This window comes from Erythrolamprus reginae, chromosome 2 (assembly GCF_031021105.1).
Source record: "Erythrolamprus reginae isolate rEryReg1 chromosome 2, rEryReg1.hap1, whole genome shotgun sequence".
NCBI lineage: Eukaryota > Metazoa > Chordata > Lepidosauria > Squamata > Dipsadidae > Erythrolamprus > Erythrolamprus reginae.
In genome coordinates, this window is record NC_091951.1 from 117,020,273 (window position 1) to 117,043,760 (window position 23,488).

Consider the following 23,488-nt stretch of genomic DNA (forward strand, 5'->3'; position numbering starts at 1 on the left):
TGCCAGCAGATGTGGCTCTGCAGATGTGGCACCCATACCATTGGTTCGCCATCACTGTTCTATGTTGTTTACCTCCTTGATTAGTTTCTATCCATTGTTTCTTGTCTTGTCTTCTGATGCTTTTGAAAATAGATTCTTCTTTGTGGCAGCCCCTCAAATATTGTGACATTGCTATCATGCCACAACTAGTCTTTCTTTTTACTAGACTAGCCATACCACTAGACTAGAAATTACGGTTTACTAAAAAATATTGCCGTTTCTAATCTGAATTCAACTTTCAGAATTATGAAATGAATATGAATCACTTTCCCAAACTGTGGAGCTTTACAGTATTGCCACATAATAATAATAATAATAATAATAATAATAATAATAATAATAATAATAACAACAACAACAACAACAATAATCACAGTCACAATCACAATCACAATCCAGAAATTACGCTGGTTGAGGAAAATAAGGTGACTATCATCAGCATTGTAATACCAGAGAATAGCAAGGTCGATGAAAAGGAACACAAAAAAATCACAAAATACCAAGACTTAAAAACCTAAATTAAATGTTTATGGCACAAAACAGCAATGATAATTCCAGTGGTGATTGGAATGCTGGGTGCTCTCCCCAAAGCACTGGAATTACTTTTAAAACAGCTCAAAGTTGACAAAATCACCATCCGTCAAATGCAGAAAACTGCACTGCTTGCTTCCGCACGAAAATATATTACGATATCCTAGTCCCCTGGGTGAGGCTCAACTAGTAATTAATGGCAAATCCAGTGAAACAACGGGCCACTGTGATACAACTGTTGATGATGATCATCATCATCCAGCTTTTTCATTGTGTTTTTATTTATTATTTTAATGAAGCTATTTTAAAACAAGATTGTTTGCAATTGATAGTCAGTCTGAAATAGCCAGGTTGGTAAAAATAGACCTGTTGTTACAACTGAAGCAGTGGTGGGTTCCTGCTGCTTCAGACTGGTTTGCCTCTACTGATGGTGGAAAATTGCATCTGCTCGCTGAACTGGCAGTGATGGCTGGTTCTCCACACCCCCAAATTGATTCCCAGGTCACCGCGGCTGGCAAAGAACCCTCTCTGCATGCGTGGAGCTTCTGCACATGCACAGACAGTCATTTCCCCAATGTGACATCGGGGAATCTGTTGCGATGCAAACTGGTAGAGAAGGTAAGTAAAACCTACCCCTGAACTGAAGCCAGACAAATTTTATTATTTTTCTTAGTACATTTACAAAATATATTTTATTTTGCTGAAGGAGAAAACCAACACAATGCTTTCAAATTTATTTCTTAACCTGCCTTAGGGTTGATATATTACCCCAGATTTCTTTAAATCACGAAGGCTAAGGAAAAACTTGACTGGAGGTAAAAGTAAAAATTTAAAAAAAAGAAAAGAAAATCTGATTTTTATTGAACTTACATGAGCTATGAAACTTCATTCACAAAGGACAATTAGGTTGGTGGACATGTAACAAAAGATAGGAAAAGCAAAAGTGGAAAGTGTAAATAACGTTAATATAAACATTGAAATAAATCATATGCAGAAATTCTCATAAATAACAAGCAAGTAATTATATGAAATTATAGAGACACCTAAACAGATGACAATGAGGGCAATAATTCATGGACAAATGAGGTACAAGAAACATTCATCAGCTCTTTCTGTTTGTTTCCCCTGATGATAATTTTATTTCTCTCGTAGCTATGGTCCATAAACCTGGAGTCCTATTTGATTTCTCCCTTAGGAGTCATATTTATCATGCACTAAAACTGCCACGGCAGCATTTTAGAGCATAGTCCAGAGAGTGACCTGTGCTTTCTCACCAAAAGCCTGAAATTGTTATACTTAGTTATACTTTATGAGGTCTTCTGCAAGTTACTTTGTCCAGAGAGTGGTTGGCTTTCTTTCTTTCTTTCTTTCTTTCTTTCTTTCTTTCTTTCTCTTTCTTTCTTTCCTTTCTTTTTCTCTTTCTTTCTTTCTTCTGTGTCTTTCTTTTTCTTTCTTCTTTCAGGCTAAAATATTAAATGTAGAGGAGGGAAAATAATAGTTCTTCCCATTTCTTGATCCCACTCTTAAATTACAATCTTCCATGTAAAACGTGATCAAAACAGAACAGAAAATAAGAAGACTTCATAATCTTATACTTCTGTTATGCAATGTGTAACTGATTTATCCTAAGCATTTATCCCTATAGCTTATTCTTTCCTTATTTGCATTGTAATAGAAAAGAAAGACGGCTTAATTGATCGTTATACATATGCATCAGGACAGAAATAACAAAATAAATATTTCAAAGAAACTATTGTTTAGTTGTGATAAATGATGGGCTAAATTTGAAGTAAATGAACTTGTTCTAAAATAAGTCATTTTAGCACTAAAAAATAAGTGTTCGGGTTCTTATTTTTGCTGTAGAGGTGAAAACCTCTGAAAGTTGAAGTCCTGAGCGAACTAATATCCTAATTTTTGCTTGGCTCAGCAAGGTCATCCTGTCAACTTTATTCTCTTAAATATATAATAACCTCTAGACCAGACTGGCATCAAATTGTGTATCACCTACATCTGGCAATGACTCTTCTGCAAATAACAAAAAAAGCTGATGCAGAGATATGAAAATGTTTAATATAGGCAGCTGGGAATTTGCCATGCTTCCCAGACAGTTGCCCTTCTCTTATACTGACATTCACAAGAACACATTTCCCTCCCTGAATTTGTCATCATGTGCAGGCAAAGTAATGACAAAGAGCAACAACGTGTTCTTTAGGGAGGGTGGTTTGTTACAGAACAATGAACTTCACCAGGGCATATCGTTTTGCCTGGGCTTCTTGTACAAATATATTCAAATATTAGCATATGATTTGTAGACACATAGCTGGAAGGAAAAAGGAAAAAAAATCCAAGGAAGTTTCTATTTCTTCTAGAATGGAATGGCACAATTCACTGCGACCAACTTTCTATGTCCAACTTATTTATTTATTTATTCATTTGTCCAATACACAAATACATAGGAAGAAAAATAGACATGTAGTAATATATATAAGGGTAAAGTGAACTTAGAGGAGAGGATATATGAAAGAAAGAAAATATATAAGATAGGTGAAAGAAAGGAAAGACAATTGGACAGGGGACGAAAGGCACACCAGTGCACTTATGTACGCACCTTACTGGCCTCTTAGGAACCTGGAGAGGTCAATCGTGGAGAGTCTAAGGGAGAAATGTTGGGGGTTACGGGTTGACACAATTGAGTCTGGTAATGAGTTCCACACTTCGATAACTCGATTGTTGAAATCATATTTTTTACAGTCAAGTTCGGAGCGTTTCGTATTAAGTTTGAATCTGTTGCGTGCTCTTGTGTTGTTGCGGTTGAAGCTGAAGTAGTCATTGACCAGTAGGACGTTTCAGCATATGATCTTGTGGGCAATACTGAAATCGTGTTTTAGGCCCAGGATTGTTGCTGCAAGACAACTGACCATGGCCAACTGACCATGGGACAACTCACTGGGACAATGTGAATACCTGTCCATCATGCAATGAAAGTGAAAATAACAATAATGTAAGATTTTTTTTTTTTAAAAAAAAGCCACTTATACATGTTTGTTGTATTGTTCTGTCATTTGTTCCAACTTCAGACTGAGAAAAGGATGGAAAACCTTGAGGGGAAGTCAAGCAATTAACACTCATTATTTAATTAACACTCTTTTAAAACTTTTTAGCTGAAAGAATCAATAATTTTTTATTCCACAACAGTCTTCTATGTTTCTAACAGTGCATGCTTCCTATTTTGACAAAAAGTGCAAGGTTTCATTTCTGAGTCAGAGTACTTGAAAAAAAAGTTAAATGTGAATGGGTTGGGAAACATTTTGCATTTGAAGTGTTTTCTGCCAGAATAGAATATTTTAAGGCTTCTATGGCAAAATTCTGACAAATAATACATAATTATAAACTTTAAATACCTATCATCATTATAATTTTGCCCAAAATATTTCCTACTTATGCAATAAATGAAATACCATGTGCACGAATGCTGGCAAAACATCAATATCCAACTAATGGCTCCATCCCCAATCTTTTGAACTTCAGGGACCACCAAATTCATAATTTTAAATTCCATGAACCCTAATTCATAATTTTAAGTCCCGCAGACCACTAATACGATTGTTTTAAAGGTAAATACATTTGTATAATAGTGATCAATCTTCCATTTTATTAATATGATATTCACCTATTAAAAATAATAAAATTATAAATGGTTATTTAATTATAAAAAATTGTAATGCTTATTTAATCATAACAAAGTCTACAGAGAGGGGCGGCATACAAATCTAGTAAATAAATAAATAAATAAATAAATAAATAAATAAATAAATAAATAAATAAATAAATAAATAAATAAATAAATAAATAAATAAATAAATAAATAAAATCTTTAAAAGTTGTTTAATTGTAACAAAATTACAAAGTTAGTAAAATTATTGCAAAATAATTGAAGTTTATTTAGCTATAGCTTGCTGCGGTAGCTTACTGCGAAACTCAGCCCCATATTCCAGAGCTGTAGCTCCAGTCCCTTCCCTCCCCCCTTTCTTTTCCTTTCCTTTCCTTTCCTTTCCTCTCCTTCCTTTCCTATCCTTTCCTTCTCTTCCCTTTCTTGCCTTTCCTCTTCTTCCTTCCTTCCTTTCTTTCCATTCTTTCTTCTTTCCTTTCTTTCTCTTTCCTTTCCTTTCTTCTTCTTCCTTCTCTTCTCTTTCCTTCTTTCTTTTCCTTTCTTTTCCTTTTCATTTTCCTAGGTGGAGGAGCTGCTCCAGGATGACCAAAGGACCAGTCCAGTGACTATCACAGCTCTAGAATGTGGAACCAGCCCGTGGTGGGGCTGGAAATCTTTGCCATAGGGTGTGGCATGTGCCATATGCAACTTTGCAAGTGGTGAAACATGCAAAAAGAAGTGCAGCCCTCGCCAGTCAGAATGAAATAATGGTACTATTGCAGGGGGGGCACTGCACAAGTGGGATGAAGCAGAGGTTGCGATGGCTGAAAGCTGAGGCAGCGAAGTGCCACTTGAATTTGCACAGTATATTTGCACTGCCTCGGAACATTTGTATAAGCTGGTATATTGTACAGCCCTTGTCTCATGCTGCTTGATACTTGGAATGGTAAATGATATCTGGTCCTGGGAGCACCTGGAGTTTGCTATCCATTGTGGATGCTAACTCGTCCTCCCGCAAACACGCATCTCTCGAGGAGCCCGGCCAAAGTTCCCTGTGCCGCTTCAATGAATGTTCCTCAAGAGATGAGAGTTTGCAGGGGGACGAGCTAACATTTGCAATGGACAGCAAACTCCAACTGATCCCCGGACTGGACACCATTTGAATTTGATTTATTTGACTTCTATGCTGCCCAATCCCATAGGGGCCAGGGTGGCTTATAACAATAAAAAATACAATAGTACAATAATAACAAAGAAGTTGAACATCAACAGTAAATAAAACCCCATTATAACACAAACAAACCCATTATAAAACCCATTTACCATTCCAAATCCCAAGTAGCAGGAGATAAGGGCTGCCTTGCTCCAGTGGCTGGTGCAAATATACTGAGGTAGAATGCTGATGCCGTGCAAATGCTGATGCCACACGACAGCAGAGAGAAGCAGCCAGAGTTTGCTGTCCTTTGCAGATGCTAGCTCAACCTCCTGCAAACATGTCTCTCAAGGAGCATTCACTTGAAGCAGTATGGGAAACTTCAGCTGGTCTCCTTTGGAGATGAGAGTTTGCAGGGGGGGCAATCTAGCAGGCATTATCTCTTGGACCTCCCACCCAGAGGTCTAGCAGAAGGAGAGATGTAGGCTAGAAAGGTGGCTGAACCTCCCCGCCCCCAGGCAGCTGTTCAGCTGAGCATGGTGAGTTGTTGGTCTTACCTTCCTGTTTCAGCTCGTTTGGCTCATCTTGCTAAACTTTGCTGATGACTCTAATAGGGTTGATATTCCTGGAGGCGTCTGTAATATGGTAAATGATTTAGCTTTACTAGATAAATGATCAAAGCAATGGAAACTGCAGTTTAATGCACTTTGGGAAATGGAATCCTCAATCTGAGCATTGTAATGGCAGTTCTGTGTTAGCAAAAACTTCAGAAGAGAAGGATTTAGGGGTAGTGATTTCTGACATTCTCAAAATGGGTGAGCAGTGTGGTCAGGTGGTAGGAAAAGCAAGTAGAATGCTTGGCTGCATAGCTAGAGGTATAACAAGCAGGAAGAGGGAGATTGTGATCCCTCTATATAGAGCACTAGTGAGACCACAATTGGAATACTGTGTTCAGTTCTGGAGACCTCACCTACAAAAAGATATTGACAAAATTGAACGGGTCCAACGATGGGCTACAAGAATGGTGGAAGGTCTTAAGCATAAAAGGTATCAGGAAAGACTTAATGAACTCAATCTGTATAGTCTGGAGGACAAAAGGAAAAGGGGGGGCATGATCGAAACATTTAAATATGTCAAAGGGTTAAATAAGGTTCAGTAGGGAAGTGCTTTTAACAGGAAAGTGAACACAAGAACAAGGGGACCCAATCTGAAGTTAGTTGGGGGAAAGATTAAAAGCAACATGAGAAAATATTATTTTACTGAAAGCGTAGTAGATCCTTGGAACAAACTTCCAGCAGACGTGGTTGGTAAATCCTCAGTAACTGAATTTAAACATGCTTGGGATAAACATATATTCATCCTAAAATAAAATACAAAAAATAATATAAGGGCAGACTAGATGGATCATGAGGTCTTTTTCTGCCGTCAGTCTTCTATGTTTCTGTGTTTCTAACTCAAGGTGAAGTTTACTCTTGACCTTAAGAGTGGGGGCTGGTATGTAGTCAGGTGATGTTGGGTGGTGTTCCCACATGTGGGCTGGATTAATTGATCTTGGCCATATCTAGTCCCGGGGCCAAGATTTCTCCACAGATCACCAATTTTTTTCTCACGGACTACCAGTGGGCCATGGACCACAGGTTGGTGACCTGTGATCTAGGTGACCATGTCTGATCTTGCAAAGCTGAGCAGGGCCATGTCTTATTTTATAATTGGTAGGAGACAACCTGGAAATTCATGGGAAGTTGAAAAGATATCCTGGGGAAGAAAAAAAACAAAAGACAATGCCAAACTATTCCATACTTGTGCCAAGAAAGCGACATGCAATCACCAGCAGTCAAGATAATTTCAAAGAAGAATTTTAATATAGCAATGGTGGCTTGCAACTTACTATAGATAGCATTAATTTTTAGAGAAACTTTTTTCAAAATTTACGCTTGAAGTTAGATAGTAAGGACAGATACGGTGTCATTTGTGCTATTCATCATTTATTCTGCTAGACAGGAAAAAAAGTTTATAAAAGCTAAACAAATGAAGGACATTGGACACTGCCTATAGGTGGCCTTATCAACAAATTGTGAGAACCTGAATGCAACTTTTTTTGAAGAAAATTTGGAAAACATTTGTTACTGCAATGTACAAAACAGTTGGATTTGCAATTTATAAACAAACTAACAATGAATGCTTGTATGTATTGAAGTACTATAACTTTAAGAGATAGTGTTACAAATTGCCATAAGAGGGAGCCAGAAAGCATGATTCTCTCTCTGCTCTCTTTCTGCTGGTTCACTGAGACTGATGTAGCAAGCTTGATGTTAGTTTGTAAGCTGTAATGTATGTCTGATATGTAAGAAAAAGACAGACTTGTAATAATATTATTGTATTGAGATATATTGACTGATTTTCAAGTACACTGCTCAAAAAAATAAAGGGAACACTTAAGAAACAGAATATAACTTCAAATAAATCAAACTTCTGTGAAATCAAACTGTCCACTTAGGAAGCAACACTGATTGACAATCAATTCCACATGCTGTTGTGCAAATGGGATAGTTATTTAAATGAAATATTCAATGAGAATATTTCATTCATTCAGATCTAGGTTGTGTTATTTGAGTGTTCCCTTTATTTTTTTGAGCAGTATATATGCACAGACTGTTTAACTTGACAGTGCTGTTTCTAAAAGTAAACACTATTTTATACACTTTAATGTATCTGTTTTGTATGTCTGAATAATTACACTTATCTCCTGAAAATCTGCTAGAATCCCACATTTCCCCCTGTTCATGTCCTTGATAGCTCGAGGGTTCTGCACACTCCTTAACAGAGGTCACAACATCAAAAATTCTAGGGTTCCCCATGGTGCCAAGTTCACTTTGGCCGTCCCAGTTGAAATCTTGTGCTAAAAATAATTTTCCTTCTGAAGAACAACAACAACAAAAAGGGATACAACAAATTCTGGCAGTTTTCCGGCCCATTCAATATCATTGTGAGATTTAGGTCCTAAAATGAATAATAAATGGCCCAATTTTGTTCTGCTTAATGGAAGACCATGTATCAAGTAGATCTGGGAATTCTATTTGTGCCAGCTGGGATAATAACCATAGAAATACTGCATGTTTTATAATACAGAAATAGTTTAGATTAGTTGATAATGATTTTTATACAAGGTCAATGCTCCAAAAAAGCCTCTTTGTTATTTATATACATCAATACAACGCAAAATATTTCCATTCAGATGTAAGGAGCACAAAGTCAAAACTAAGATGAGTGTAAAAATAAATCATTACATCACATTTTCATTTGCATAATTGTGTAGTATTAAATAAAGACAAATAAGCATAGCCTCACATCACATCATCCAAAAACTCACCACTCAGCTTATGGGTGTAAATAGCTCTCTCATTTCCCAGCTACAATTCAGATGGTCCTACCCAGCCTTGGGCTATGCCAGTTCGTTAGGTTATAATAATAAGTTGTAATAAGTTGACTTGAAGATCAGGCACTTGAGAAGGCATCTCTCAATGTAAGGTCCAGACAGATAGATTATAGAATAGAATAGAATAGAATAGAATAGAATGGAATGGAATGGAATGGAATGGAATGGAACGGAACAGAATTATTTATTGGCCAAGTGTTATTGCATACACAAGGAATTTGTCTTTGGTGCATATGCTCCCAGTGTACATAAAAGAAAATATACATTTGTCAAGAAGCAAGAGGTATTACACTTAATGATTATGATAGGATTCAAATAAGCAATCAGGAAACAAACTTTTTACATAAAATCTTTAACATTAAAAATGGTTTATTTGTACAGAGAAAAAACAGAGCTACAGATTAGAAAAAGAAACATTAATTTAAAGAATGGGTCATCTCTTCCAAATAGGCAGACTCCCATCTTGTTTCTTAACTGTGCTCCCTTAACTGTTTTAAGGCTTTTTTAAAAAAAAATCTATTTATTCTGGTGGGAACTCAAAAATATTCCACTGCCCAATGTTTTTGTTATAAAGTGTTGTTAATGACAAATGGGAATTTAGAGGGTGGGGAAACTTATATACCGGTATATGCTGTAATATATCTAGAGTATACCATCTCAATGTCTTACAGAAAATGTCTACCATTCTTTGCCGTTTGCTGTGCTGGTTGGGATGGAGGAAATTAAAGGTATCTTAAGAGCATCTCAAGGTGCCTGTTGCTATGATAAATGATTTCAATATCACCACATTAGTCTCCACACCTGTTAACCTATAGCCTCTGTCAGATATTATTTTCTTAATCTAGAGTGAAGGCTATTTTATTTCCTCGGAGAGGGGTGGCATAAAAATCCAATTAATAAATATATTCTGTAACCGGAAGCAGTTACAGAATATATTCACAGTTATTATGGCCAGCCTTATGTTTTATTTTACTAAAGACAACTCTGTGTTTGGAGTCATCATCTCTGTAAATGATGACTCAATGCAAGTCACTTTGGGGGGGGATCATAAATGTAGCAAATAAGAACCAGGAAGATGCCTTCCATTTTTCAATATCGGCTTGAGCTGGCAAACACATTAATTACCTACTCTATCTTCTACATGAAAAGTCTGTTTTTATTGGTTTTATAAAACTTACTTCCAAACTTACATAGCCCCACGAGCAGTGTTAACACGAGCAACATTTTTAGTGCTCTTTATTTTGATGGCCCATAAGCAGAGGTGAAATGTGAAAATATTCCCTCGGTTCTGTGGATGTGGCTTATTTGTGAGTGTGGTGTGATGTCAGGTGGGTGTGGCTTCAGGTGGGCATGGCTTGGTAGTCAGGTGACCGGGTGAGTGTGGCCAACTTGTAAATTGTGGTGAAACTCACTTAACAATGTTCTGGTTTAGCATCCAAAATTTTGGGCTCAATTATGGTCATAAGTTTTCTTTCTTTCTTTCTTTCTCTCTCTCTCTCTCTCTCTCTCTATCTATCTATCTATCTTCCTTTCCTTTCCTAAATTTTTGTATCATGTAAATGTTTCTTATAAAACTCATGTTTACATTCGCAAACATTCATGTAAGTTTTGTTATCTCGTGGCTACCCATGTTGTTTCTTCCTTAACACTCTGGTGTACATCTTCAGCAATGTTCTTATTCGTGCTTATGGATAGTGCTGCAATCATTGTACTCTACATTCATTATGAAGTTCTGGTCTCCATAATATCAAAGGGCAAGTATGAACATTTTCAAATGTGAACTACTCAATGACAAAGGCCTGGAAACAAGACCTAGTGAAATGGTTAAAGGACATGATTAGTTTGCCGATGAAATTGTTGGAAGAGTTTGGCACATTTTGGTTTTGAAATAAAAAACTAAGGGGAAATATGAGAAAGATCTACAGTGGTACCTCTACTTACGAACTTAATTCATTCCGTGACCAGGTTCTTAAGCAGAAAAGTTTGTAAGAAGAAGCAATTTTTCCCATAGGAATCAATGTAAAAGCAAATAATGTGTGCAATTGGGGAAACCACAGGGAGGGTGGAGGCCCTGTTTCCTCCCAGAAGATTCCTAGAGAGGCCCCACAGAGGTTTCTCCCTGCCTTTTCTGGCCCTGTTTCCTCCCAGGATATTCCTAGAGAAGCCCCACAGAGGCGTCTCCCGACCTTTTCTGGTTACAGTTTCAGAGGCTCGGGTTTGTAAGTGGAAAGTGGTTCTTGAAAAGAGGCAAAAAAATCTTGAACACCTGGTTCTTATCTAGAAAAGTTCATAAGTAGAGGCATTCTTAAGTAGAGGTACCACTGTACTTCTATCTAAAAGGTACAAGAAGTGGAAGATCTGTTTTCTGTTAAAACTGTTAGCTGTGGACCATTTGGTTGATATGAAAAGAAAGGAGATTATGGCTGAATATTAGGTGGAATGTTTTGAAAGTATGAACTGCAAAGCCAAGGAATGTCTGCCAAGAATGTGCCTAGGAGAAGATCCTTGAACAGGAACCAGTCAATTTCTAGGGAAGGTTTAACAGAATCCTGCACTAAGCAGAATCCTTTCAAACTCATGCAGACTATAAGTTAGATCTTCTCTCTGAGCTACACATGTACCATTTTAACACAGCCTCGGTGCTTTTGAAATGTCAGAACAAATCCAGTTTTCACCTTGTTTCAAAAGTAATATTCAACATAAATACCAAAGAGATCAGTAAGAAAATAAAACAGGATTTATTTCTTTTGCTGAACACCTTTACCAGGGTATGAGCACTGCTTATTACGTAAAATACTTTTTAGAAATTAAGAAATAAGTATCCATAATTTAATTTAATTTATTATATTCCAAAATAACAATGGGAGGGAGGGAGGGAGGGAGGGAGGAAGGAAGGAAGGAGGGAGGGAAGGAAGGAAGGAAGGAAGGAAGGAAGGAAGGAAGGAAGGAAATTTAGATGTTATACTATAAATTTATGATCCGATCAACTGCATTCTCTGAATGGTTGATTTTAAAAATTGGGGGTGGACTGTGGAGCTTGGGTTTTCTTCCCAAAGCCTTCACTAATTTCTATTGATCAAATTAATACAGTTTTTAATATATTTATGGGAAATTAAAACACAACATAATGCAAGAATTTCATTTCTGGCCTTAAAACCAACCATTTCCTGTGGGAAATTGTAGAAAAGCAATGTGTTGTATTAACTTGGCAAAATTGAGTTCTATTAACCTGGCGATGGGGAAAGAAATGTATATCACTAATACAGAAAAAGTCACAGAGGAATGAAAGATTTAAAATGGGAAAAGAAAGGTGTTTTCAGGGAGAAAAGTCATTTTTCCTTGGAGGAAAGTTATGAAAGTGATTTATAAACTACTGCAACTTTCAGCTTTGAAGATTTCTTGAGCTTTAAAAAATTTACAGGCAACCTCTTGTTTTTACAGCCTAAAGCAGAACTATACTACCAGCTAGAATTTGATACCCTCAGTCAAAAAAGAATACTACACATTTAATAAACTATCAAATCCTTTAATGCTATTCCCCACTCTCCGATCACAGCACTGAGTGTTAAAAAAATGAAATCTGTCAATTCTTTAGACACTCTTATGGCTCACACTATCACTTTTTCACTGCACAATCTTAGCAGCAGCTATGCATTTATTTATTTTTTTCAGACATTTTAACTTTTTTTTTCATGTCTGATTTTTGGAGACTGCCTGGACAATCCCTACAGTGTTTTTTTTTTTAAAGTAGTTTGGCATTGCCTCCTTCCTAGGGATAAGAAAAAGTGATTAGCCCAAGGTTACCCCCCTGGTTTTGTACCTAAGGCTTCATGGTCCTCTGGTTTCTAGCCTATTGCTAGAAACCCAATTAACTTTCTTCGTAAAACATAAATACCACAAATTTCAACCTTAAAGTTATTTTTTCAGTTCCAATATAGGTATGAAATCAATTTGTTTTCCAAAATATTTTCCAATAAAAAATGAAAGCATCTCAGATTTAGATACAGATACAGATAGACACAGTTTAACAGATTTGGAGGGGACCTTGTATGTCATTTAGTCCAACTCCCTGACAAAGCACACCCTATACAGTGTTCCCTCGATTTTCACTGGGGATGCGTTCTGAGACCGCCCGTGAAAGTCGAATTTCCGCGAAGTAGAGATGCAGAAGTAAATACACCATTTTTGGCTATGGACAGTATCACAAGCCATCCCTTAACACTTTAAAGTCCTAAATTACCATTTCCCATTCCCTTAACAACCATTTATTCACCATTATTACTGGTACTCGCCACTGAATAAGACACTTAGTGATCCTGATATTTATAAGCATAATTATTTATTAACAATAATTTTTTTTTTATTATTTATTTGCAAAAATTATTAGCTTGGCGATGACGTATGACGTCATCGGGTGGGGAAAACCATGGTATAGGAAAAAAAAACATGACGTACTTTTTAATTAATATTTTTTGAAAAACCGTGGTATAGGCTATTTGCGAAGTTCGAACCCGCGAAAATCAAGGGAACACTGTACCAGTGATGGCAAACCTTTTTTTCTGCGGGTACTGAAAGCGCCCTCTGGAGGTCTGAAACAGCCCATTTCCCACACTCTGGTGGCCTCGGTAGGCCTGTTTTTCGCCGCCCCACGCTCCAAAGGCAAAAATACCCTCCCCCACCCTCCTGGAGACTCTCCAGAAGCCGAAAATGCCCTCCCAGAGCATCTGGGCAAGCCAAAAAACAGCTGGGCAGCACACACATTCATTCATTCATTCATTCATTCATTTATTTATTTATTTATTGGATTTGTATGCTGCCCCAAGTCTCCATGGACTTGAGGCAGCTAACAGTGATAAAAACAGCATGTAACAATCCAATACTAAAACAACTAAAAAAACCCTTATTTATAAGACCAAACATACATTGGAGCTGAGCTAGGGTAACGGCTCGCGTGCCAGCAGCTATGGCTCCATATGCCACCTGTGGCACCCATGCCATAGGTTTGCCATCACTGCCCTACACCATTTATAACAGTCCAGTCTCTTCTTGAAAACTTCCAGTGATGAAGCTCACACAACTTCTGAAGACAAGCTGTTCCATTGGTTAAATAATTAGTCCATACTGAATTAACAAAACATGCTTGAGTTGATTATATTGCCACTGTATTAGGGAAGTACGATTCTTTTAAGGATCCTACTACATTGTCTTAGCTCAGAGAACAGGGAGTTTATCTTTTATCTTTTTTTTCCCTTCCTGCCTTAGAAGGTGCTAGTGCTGCTTAAAAACCTGCTGTTTGTTCATTAACATCAAGCTGGTGCATCGAAAACTCTTTTGTTTTTATCCGTGCATCTTAATTATTAATCCTGTACCTTAGTTCTTGCAATTAATTTGGTAAGTGAAAACCTTAGCAGAACAATCCCCATCCTTAAATAATTTAAAGCATTAACGGCGCCTGATAATTTTGGGAGTGACTCATTATTACTAATTCTTATTCTTCAGCAACTGGTAATCAGTGAAACTGATTAACGCAAGTGCCAGTTTTCAATTTTCCAGGTGTTTAGTAATAACATACATTTGCTTTAAAAGAATATAACCTATCTGCATATGTTTTGAAACTATTAGTTTAGTTTTAATAGAAATGGATTTCACTCTTAAAGACTTGCTCATAAGTATATTTATTGAAGTTAATGAGATCTCTTTATTATGCAAAGCCTAATATAGATAGCTTCACTTTATCAGGAAAAAGAGAAGTAAAAGTAACTCAGTGCCAGAGATAGCAAACAGGCTTGCCATTATTGAGACAAGATTTCCATCTAAATACCAGTGTTTAAACTGAGGAATGAATAAAAAATGGAAATGGAGAATCATTCAATTTCAGCCTGGAACAAATAAGGCAAGTGCATACCGAAAATCAATATTACACAAATAATACCATTAATATTTTATTTGTCATATGCTTCCGCACAGAAATTGGGATAGGTTTACTACTAGCCATACAATATTCCAGTCAGAGAAACAGTGAACACATTATCTAAGATTAAAATGAAATGAGGGATTTCAACAGAGAATTATTCACACACTTTATACCATATTGGTCCAGGAGGGAAGTGTTTTTAATAGGAAAGTGAACACAAGAACAAGGGGACACAATCTGAAGTTAGTTGGGGGAAAGATCAAAAGCAACATGAGAAAATATTATTTTACTGAAAGAGTAGTAGATCCTTGGAACAAACTTCCAGCAGACGTGGTAGATAAATCCACAGTAACTGAATTTAAACATGCCTGGGATAAACATATATCCATCCTAAGATAAAATACAGAAAATAGTACAAGGGCAGGCTAGATGGACCAGGAGGTCTTTTTCTGCCATCAGACTTCTATGTTTCTATGTTTCTATTGCTGGTTTCCAATCCAATCCAGCAGGGCTAGCAATTTTCCAATGACTAAAAGCCACTGTTAACATCCAGGAGGAGTCTGAAGGCCTTGGTAGGTGAGATGGTCTTTTCATTTGGTTTTGGTTTCAAAATGGGAGAAAAGCAAACCAGCAAAGTTCATCAATTAGGATCAGGCAAAAACCCAGACAAAGGGGTTGCAGGTGCTCTAGGTGTGAGATCTTTCTCATTCCTCCAATGCAGGCATCACCCAAATATGGGTTGTAGATTTTTTTCTTCTTCATGGATCTAGCAACTCTGATTGTTGTTGTTGAGATTTTTCATCACCGTCGTCATCATTAGAGGTGGGTTCATATCAGAGGTGGGTTCCTACCAGTTCTAACCAGTTTTTTGGAACCATTAGTAAACTGGTGATGATGTCACAGAGTGGGTTCTGTCTGTGCCAGGCCGTGGATGCTGGCATCTTATTTTTTATTTCTGTGCATGCACAGAGGTTTGTTTTTTGGCACTGCACATGCACATGCATCTGTGTGGCATGCCTGCTTTGGCATGCAATGTGCTCGCACCCATGCAGCGCAGGTGCAAGCAAACTGGCAGCAAGAACCCACGCCTGTATCCAACCCTCAACCACTCTGTGGATCAATAGCACTAGCAATAGCACTTAGACTTATGTACCGCTTCTCAGTGCTTTTCAGCCCTCTCTAAGTGGTTTACAGAGCCAGCATATCTCCCCCAGCAATCTGAGTCTTCATTTTATCCACCTTGGAGTGGACCTTGAGCCTGGTAAGATTTGAACCATAGTCAGCAGTCAGCAGAAGCAGCTTGCAGTACTGCACTCTAACCACTGCACCACCAAGGCTCAAGGATCAACCCTCTCCATACACCTCTGTCTCACACCACATCCTTCAGGTCTGCCATGGTCATCCCAATCTCATCCTTTGCTGCAGAGTCCCCAACCCCTGGTCTGTGGAACAGCCCTAGTTCTCAGCATGACAGAAACAAGCAAAGCCCCACCTGTGGAAGGCAGGCAGCATGTGAAACCATGGCTTCTTTGGTCCATGGAAAAACCTATCTTCAGGGAACTGGCCCCTGGTACCCAAAAGGTTGAGAGCCACTGCTTTACAGTGTCCAGCCAGCAAGTACTAGGGCAGCTCCTTCTCCTTTTTCCACTGATCATTCCCAGCATAATTGAATTTTCTAGTGAGCCATTGGAGTTAACATTCGCAGTAAGAATATCAATACAGTATTCCCTCGATTTTTGCGGGGGATGCATTCCGAGACCGCCCGCGAAAGTCGAATTTCCGCGAAGTAGAGATGCGGAAGTAAATACACTATTTTTGGCTATGAACAGTATCACAAGTCTTCCCTTAACACTTTAAAACCCTAAACTGCAATTTCTCATTCCCTTAGCAACCATTTAGATTATTACTCACCATGTTTATTTATTAAGGTTTATTTAAAAAAATATTTATTAAAGGCGGACGAAAGTTTGGTGATGATGTATGATGTCATCGGGCAGGAAAAACCATGGTATAGGGGGAAAAATAGCAAAGTATTTTTTAATTAATATTTTTGAAAAACTGTGGTATAGCCGTTTCGCGAAGTTCGAACCCGCAAAAATCGAGGGACCACTGTAATCTCTGAAATGCAGGTGTTGCTTGTTCACAGAAAGCAAGGAGGGTCTGGAGTGGCTAATCCTAACAGTCAAAGATGCAAGTGAAAATTTTGTACTGCATCTCAACCAGAGGTGGCATTCTCTTACTTTCTCTTCCAGTTCACAAATGTAAGTGCACACACGCCCTGTCCACACATGTGCACAACCTTCCATGCATGCGCTGTGCTCTCTCACATCCCTTGCATGCATGTACATGGCTTCAAAATGAGCCTAAATATATCGATATAGTGTTGTGATGGGCGGCCAGGCCCACTTGCAGGTCGCTGCTACCACTTTGCCCGAACCAGTCCGAACAGGCAGAATACCGCCTCTGATCTTAACATCAAGAAAATAAAGGTAATGACAACTGCAGGGAACACACAGATCACAATTGAAACCATCAAAAAAGTAAAAAAAAAAGTTTCTTCCTGAGCTCTAAAATTGACCTAAGTGGCGACTACAGTCCTGAGATCAGAAAATGTATAGCACTTGGAAGAAGTGCAATGCCTGGCATCACAAAAACTAATTCCAACAGATTTTCTTCCACATGAAATTTATAACTGCATAGCAAGCACAAAAACCTAACTATTATCCAATATGACTTTTCCCATACATTATTCATTTGTTTAAAAAAAATAGCTTTACAGTTTGAAACTTACCACACATAAAATAGGAGGACAAGGTTGTGAATAAATTGAGACAAAAGTGTAAAGAAATTACTTCTCTGAGTATAACCTTACGTATGAGTATCCAACTGGGGACAAAAATATAATATCTAATTCAAAGAAAGAACTTACCTGAATACCTGTATAATTTATAGATCAGTCTAGCTTAATAACATAGTCTTATATACAATAACAATTTTCAAATGCACTGGATTCAGTTGAGCTCATTTTGAGATAAATGAATGCCGAATTGCAATTTTCCAAGAACAGAAAATTAATGTAGTAGAAAAATGTCAGAAAGTTTTATCCCCTAGATTGCATTGTCCAAAAATTGAGCTGATTTACATGAACTCATTGTACACGAACCTATTCAAATTGTAAAACTGCTTTCCATGTTTGTAACAAAACTGGAGGGTTGATAGACATTGAACCAATGGCAGAAAATCCTTAAACTCATACAGTAAATTCATGATTTATGGCTTCATGAAAACTTCCATTTTATATGAGCTAGATGTTACCAGACATTCATACAAAACACATGCTACAATGTAGGCTGAAATTTTAGACAATCTGGTTTGGCAAAATTACTGTTGCGCTGCAGAGTCCCATAATCATGAACTGGCATGGGGAAAAAAACAGTTTGCAAAAAGCTGCCAGCAGCTTAGCTAGTGGGCATGGAAACATGAAGTTTTGTCTTGGTGCCTCTGTGACCCATTGAAAGAGGAATTGAGTAAACATAATTTCTAAGGCTTAACCTTGAAAGATTAGACATCAAAGCTGCCATCTTTGCATGACAAAAAGAGTTGGCAGCAAAGTCCAGGAGTTGGGATGTCATATTATTGTGCAGATTGAAGTTTGATTTGCTTTGACTATCTGAGAACAAAGGATAATTGCCATGCAGTATTAATACTAGAGTTTCAAGTAAGCCGCTATAATGATGTACTTGGTTACTGAAAGGAAGATTTGGTATAATCTTTTGAAAAAGCACAGCAAGATGATTACATATATTGTTTCTTTTCCAGAGGGGGGGAAAAATCAATACAACAGTGTCCACATATCTTTGATATTCATAAAATACTTTCGTAGGGGGAATTGTGTATTTAAGCCCTTCATGCGTATTTTCAACTCACAGTGTGAGTTTATGAGAAGCTGTAGGAAGGGAAGAAGTGGATGTTCCTGATTTTACTGAAACTCATATCTTTATAGAACTGCACTGGAAGAAACAGTGTGCAGAAAGCAAGACTATGCTGGAGCCAAAGACTGCACACAAGAAACTTTTTATGACAAATAAATAAAGCAGTATTTGTTGGCAGTTATAGAGCCCTATAATCTACACTACTACATGGCATGGATCATTCCATGTTGCTTTAACAGGGGAATTCACATATGACTTTCCTGCCTTCTGTATTTATAGTTTCTGAAGCTATATCACCTAGATATATCATTCTTATTTCCTCGTGGACTTTGCCTCGGACGGGAAATGAACACTCAAACACCAAGCTAGGTAAAATGGGTCACTTTATTAAATATTAACAGAAAGACCTGCAGGGGTCGCTAAATGGGGCAGAGTTTCCTGAACACAACATGCTTGGGCAACTAAATGGGCATAACTCCATGCTTGGTCAGGGTGAGGCGTGCCCCACCTACACCCAGCCCGTAAAGCCATGCCCAGCATGTGGGAGGGCTCACCCTGCATGATCCAGACCCGGAAATGATGCAGGTGAGTCCCAAGGGCACCCCCTTCACACCGCTCTGTCCAGTGAGGAAGCATGAGTTGTGCAATGCAGGTGCCAATCATCTTACAAAAGATGCCCAAAGGAGAACACACAGTTGCTACTGATACCCTTTCCGCCCCGTTTCTGCCATATAGTGACCAAGTATATATGCATCCAATTGTTGAATCAAACCTATTTACATACAGATGCACCCTGTAGCCACAAATCCATTTCCCTCATCCAGGATGGAGTAGGTGAAAAAACAATCTGTAGCAAATGCTATAAGATGGCAAAAAATTCCTACTCGGCCCCAAACCAGGCAACCTTTAAAAACACCCTGGATTGAGCGGAGGGTGGGTGGGTGTCTGTCGTGTGCTGATCTCGAGGGTGAGGGAAGCCAGGGGGAGAGAGCAGGCCCTGGTAAAGGGCACACGCCCCGCCCCCAGCTTCCCAGAATGCCCAAGCGGCATTGGGTACTCAGGGGTGTTCCCACGCTATCACCGGGAATGCCCCAGCTGATGGCGGTGCCGAGTTGATTCCCGCCATCGGCAAATGTCAATTCTCTGGGCGGAGCCTTGACTGGCCTGGGAGGAACACTTTCTTGTCAATGCAAACACATCAATAACAGTGGCGTTAAGGAGAAAGTACAAACTCTGGCATACCACCAATTCTCCCGACATCAAGGAAAAAGGACAAACTGTGACTAATTTGGGTGATTGAGATACATGCTTTTTTTCCCACATGCCTTGTATTAACTTACTGCGGTTTTTATATTGATGCTTTATCTTGAAGGGGGAGTGCTTGGGTATGGGTAGGAGGATGTGGATGAGTCAGGTGGAATGAATGATTAGAGTGATTAAATTGGAAGAATGAGAAAGCCGGGGGTGAAGATTGGAGGCCCCCCACACACTGAGTGTGGAAACAGAAGCAAATGGGGGCCCCGATTATGACCCTTGGCTTGGCATGGGTGAGAAGTGGGGCCTGCCAGAGAAGAGGGGTGCTGGTGTGGGAGGAGATCTTGGGGAGTGGGAGAACTGGAGTATTATGGTTATGATTGGGAGAGGTAGATACAGTGGGAGCCGTGGGTAGACACTCATGGGTAACTAGGACTTGCTGTCTTAAAGTGATTACTTGTTCCAGCCTCTCTGATTCTGGTTCATCAGTCTCACTTCGTATAGCTGGCCCTGGCCTCAGGCTGCTGCTATTTAATGCCAGGTCTATTGTCAACAAGGCCCCTCTTGTCCAAGACTTGCTCTTGGAGGAAGGGGCTTACCTGGCATATATAACCAAGACCTGACTGAGCCATGAGGGGGGTGTTTCCCTGTTGGAGATGTGTCCAGATGGGCTTCAGGTACTGCAACCACCACAACTCCAGGGAAGGGATAGAGGAGTGGCAATTATCATCTGGATCAGTGTTTCCCAACCGGTGTGCCGCGGCACACTGGTGTGCCGCGAGACATGGTCAGGTGTGCCGCGAAGAAAGCAGCTCAGCTTCTGGTCTCGGAACTTTTTGCGAAGAGCAAAAAGTTGTGAGAACGGAAGCTGAGCTTCCTTCTTAGCGCTTTCCAAGTTTTCCGGTAACTGCAGCACCCCACCTGGCTGGAGCCTCCCTGGCGGCGGCGGCGGCAGGTGAGCTTTGGGGCCTGGTGGGAGGGTAGCGGCAGTGGAAGGGCGGCGCGCAGTGGGAGGGTGATGGCGGCGGCAGCCGCAGCGGACAGTAGCCGTGGGGCAGCGGCAGAGTGGTCAGCTGTGAGGCGGAGCTCCGGAACAAAGGCACGGACGGCGGCTGGACACGCTAGAATTGCGTGGCTGGCACTTGCCTGCTGTCTGGGCCGGGACGGAGGCTCCAGCCCCACGTCCATGCCCAGCGCAACGCCAGCATGTACGGCGTCTAGCAACACATCTAGCCGCCGCCGTCTGTGCCTCAGTTCCGGAGCTCCGCCTCACAGCTGACAATCTTGCCGCCGCCCCACTGCTACTGCCCAATGCGGCTGCTGAGAGAAAGAGAGAGGGAGAGAAGGGGGAGAGAAAAAGAGAGAAAGAGATAGCAAGAGAGGGAGAGAGAAAGAGAGATGGAGAGAGGGGGGAGAGAAAGAGATAGCAAGAGAGGGAGAGAGAGAGGGAGAGAGGGGGGGAGAGAAAGAGAGAGAAAGAGATAGCAAGAGAGGGAGAGAGAGAAAGAGAGGGGAGAGAGAAAGAGATAGCAAGAGAGGGAGAGGGAGAAAGAGAGAGGGAAAGAGGGGGGAGAGAAAGAGATAGCAAGAGAGGGAGAGAGAGAAAGAGAGAGGGGGTGAGAGAAAGAGATAGCAAGAGATAGCAAGAGGGAGAGGGGGGGGAGAAAGAGATAGCAAGAGAGGGAAAGAGAGGGAGAGAGGGAGAGAGGGGGGAGAGAAGAGAGAGAAAGATAGCAAGAGAGGGAGAAAGAGAGAGGGAGAAAGAGGGGGAAGGAGGGTGAGGGAAAGACATAGAGGGAGGGAGGGAGAGAGAAGGAGGGCAAAAAAGAGAGGAAGGAAGGGAGAAACAAAGAGATGGAGAGAGAGGGGGAAAGAAAGAGGAAGGAAGGGAGAGAAAGAAAGAGGGAGAGAGAGAGAAATAGAGCGAAAGGGAGAAGAGAGAGATTTTTTTGTCCAAACTTTTTTTAGCCCCCCCCCCCCCCCCCCCAATGTTCCCCAGGATTTTCTAAATGTGAATAATGTGCCGCGGCTCAAAAAAGGTTGGGAAACACTGATCTGGATGATTCTCAGCCCTCGCAGGATCCCTGCTCCCGAGATTGTTGGGTGTGAGTATCTCTTCTTGAGATTGGTCTCAGGGGTTCAGTTGGGTTTGTTGCTAACATATCTGCCTCCCAGCTGTGTTACAACCACCCTGCCTGCATTGCTAGAGGTGGTAGCCGGGTTGGCAGTAGAATTCTCCAGGCTTATGGTTCTGGAAGACTTCAATTTACCATTGTTAGGCAAATCCTCAGATGCAACTCAGGAGTTCATGGCTTTCATGGCAACCATGGACCTGACCCAAGTAGTTCAGGATCCAACTCATAGAGGTGGACACACACTTGGCTTAGTGTTCCTCTCAGGGCACTGGAGTCATGAGCTGCTATTAAGGGGCATATATGTTTTCCCCTTGTCCTGGTCAGTTCATTTTCTGCTGAGTCTGGACCTTAAGACACCAATCCTCCATCACAGGGAGGCAGAGCCATTTAAGTCGTTCCGCCCCAGTTGCCTAATGGACCCTGAAGGGTTCCAGGTGGAGCTTGGAAAATACCTGACTCTCTTGCCCACATTCTGACTGAGTACCTGGTAGCTGCCTGAAATAGGTCTTCATCGGGGGCACTGGACCACATTGCGCCTTTGTGATCTTTCCATGGTTGTGGGTCCAGGAGAGCTCCTTGGTTTAAATGCATTTAAAACCAATGACAGAACCTAAAGAATTTTTCTCAGCAGTGGGTTGCTCCCTTTTGGCCCAGTTCTGAGAACCAGTAGTGGCAGCAGGAGGCTCCACCCATCTGCCTGGGACACTTCTGCTCATGTGCAGAAGTGTCGCACACACAAACTGGTAACAATGTGATTTAGAACCCACTACTGATTTTTCCTGCATATGAACATAGGGGTAGGATGTGTGTTTGTGTGTGTGTGTGTGTGTGTGTGTATGAAAGAGAGAGAAAGAGAGAGGGAGAAGAAGAGATGAATATAAGTATGAATACATGACCATTGTACTTTTGAAATGTTGTTGAACAAAGGATTGTAAATTGAGGATTACCTGTATAATTGCCAGTTGAATAAAACATGAATATATGTCTGCTGTTCCACATACACACATTGGTTGCTTAGCCAGAGCAAATACTCCATGTTAATTGCTATCTTTGTACAAGTTTGGTAAAAATTGGGTCTATGACAATTTGCTGCAGCCAATTCACTACAGTCAATATGTGGCGGCCAACTCATGATGGCCAACTCACTGTCGGACAGGAGTTATGTTAATATTGAAGTAATGGTGGGAAAGAATCATTAAAGAAAGGGTGCCAAATATGAATGATAAAAATTAAAATAATTCTTAAATTATTTAAAATAATTAAATTGGATTGTTGAATTATCTTGCAATGCGTTGGCCTTGGCAAGTTGGCCATGGCAAATTGGCTGTAGCAAGTTGTCCCATTTCATAAAACATAGAATTAAAGGTGGCTTGATCATTGCACTTAACTGCAAGATCTTAAAAAGCAATTTCCTGTTTACTGCTCAATCACAAACCATCTATTAA